This window comes from Arachis ipaensis, chromosome B04, assembly GCF_000816755.2.
Source record: "Arachis ipaensis cultivar K30076 chromosome B04, Araip1.1, whole genome shotgun sequence".
NCBI classification, from domain to species: Eukaryota; Viridiplantae; Streptophyta; class Magnoliopsida; order Fabales; family Fabaceae; genus Arachis; species Arachis ipaensis.
In genome coordinates, this window is record NC_029788.2 from 117,542,684 (window position 1) to 117,544,987 (window position 2,304).

General features: G+C 28.8%; 1 long non-coding RNA gene across 1 annotated transcript; it reads left to right on the forward strand.

Annotated features, from left to right (window-relative positions):
- On the forward strand, positions 1,106–2,235 carry LOC107638038. Its single transcript, XR_001619701.1, has 2 exons — positions 1,106–1,207; positions 1,895–2,235. It is a non-coding gene; the product is annotated as an uncharacterized LOC107638038 (long non-coding RNA).

Genomic DNA, 2,304 nt, shown 5'->3' on the forward strand with positions numbered 1-2,304 from the left:
ATATGAGTATGATTTACTATATATCAAAGTTTTAAAAACCGGTTCGAATCAATTGGTCAAAATTATGAACCAACGAGAAAAGCTATTCGTTTCAAAAATATAATTGTTTATTTTAAAAATCGTAATTGAACTACTGAATTGGTCAAAAATTGGCCAGCCAATCGAACTGAATCAGAACCCAATTGATTTTCACGTTTTGAAGAAAACGACGCCGTTTCATTTATTAATTAAAAAAAAAGAGTAACCCTAATCTAAGCTTAGCACTCACTTAGTACTCCTTTTTCTTCCTTTGACTCTCGGTATTGAGCTCTTCCCTCACTCCCTCACTTGCTCCGTCCAGCCATTTCTGTGTCACTGCAGACGTTGTAACTGTTCGAAGCCGTCGTCCCACTACAACTCGTCTCGAATCCTTCCTCCATCGCACAGTCACTGTCTCACCGTATGGGCTCTGTTCCACCGTGCTCTAATCTTTCTCTATTCCAGTTCTGTCACGCTCTACCCTCCTCTGATCTAGTTCTGCCGTGCACCACCCTCTTCCCCTTGGCTCTAGTTTTGCGGCGGTCTGAGCCACCTCTTCTCCAATTTAGTCGCGTCCAGCCTTCCATTGTGCTCCTTGTCTTTTATACTTTAGAAGATATTTTTTATTGTAATTATTGTTTTAATTGGTTTTAGAACTGTTAATATGTGATTTTTCATTTTTCTTTTTCAATTATTGTTGTCATTAGTTATTACTGTGATTTAGGATTGTCGTTGATGTTCTTAAATCTTGATTCTGATATGCCGTGGTTCTATTGTCTCTAATTTCTTTTTTTGGTTTGGTTCTGTTGTTAATTTTTTTTGTATCATTGTATCTATCTTAAAATTAATTAGTTGCTGTAATATTGTTATTGAATTGCTGATAATTTTTAGGTATGGATGAGAGCATCAACTAAAAAATATTTAGAGATAATATTATTTATTATTTTATTATAAAATAATTTTTTGGTTGAACCACAAATAAATTGGTTAAATCAATAACTCAGCAAATTAAAAATTAGACCGATTCGATAGTCGGTTCGATTTTTAAAACCTTGCTATATATACATCGACATAGATAAGATGTTTCATGCACCAAATTAAAGTGTCCAAACCTGAAGATTGACTACTGATAAGATGAAGGCTTTTCCTTATGTTCTGATCATTGTCCTTATTTTCTCCGTTGGAATCGGTATGTTTTAGTTATTCATTACAAGATTTAATTATTTATATGATTATATCTTCTTATGTGCATGTTTGTTTTCATTTTTTGTTTTAAAAAAAAATGTAATTTTACGTTTAATCTTTTTATATTGATAAAAATGCTAAAAATGAATTTATTTAAAAGATACTTATATTTCATTTAGATTTTTTTTAAAAGAAAAAATTAATAATCATTATTTTTTATTTTATAAATTCATACTATATATACATATAAAAAGTTTTTTTTTTCAAAAAAATAACAAAGAGATATAACCTAAAGGTGGTTTTGGTTTTAGTATTTCATAGAGAAAAAAGATAAGAAATAAAAGCTAACGATTAAAAACAAAATTTTATTATTTTCAATTTTTCTTAAATAAAATCCTGAAACTAACAATATTATAAAAAATAGAAAATATTTTTTCAAATCAAATAATTAAACACTAAGGATACTTTTGATTTGTATTTTTGTTTTTAATATTCTCTCTTTTAAAGATTATTTTATGATGAAATAAGAGAAAATAACCAAAATAATAAAATCTTACTTTTGTACTTTTTTTTTACAAAATTTTAAAAATAGAAAATAAAAAACTCAAATCAAACATATTCTTTAACCATAGTTAAATTTTTACATCAAAGTACTAATGGTTTTATATGGTTGATGTGTAAATATGCATAGACAATGAAAGGTTGTTGAAAGTATCAGAGGCAAAAGAGTGTCAACAAACACTGAGTGAAGGAGGCTGTATAGAAAACACATGCAACAGCGACTGCAGGAGAGTACATGGAGGGCGAGCATCTGGTCATTGCAACGCAATAGAAGATTGTATTTGTTTTTTCCCATGTTAGTCTTATTTTTACAACATTGTCCCTTTTCAATAAATATTTAAATAATGGGACTATGAAAAACTTATAATATAGAGTGCACTCAGTGCAGGAATGGATCTACACGTAGAGGTGTGGGCCCATTACAAAACTTATAATATGTGTGTGTGCAAATTTGTATAATGCTTTTATTATCATAATGTGTTTGTCTCATTTTAAAAAAAAATTATTTATGTGTGAAAAAATTTTATTATTTAATACCAA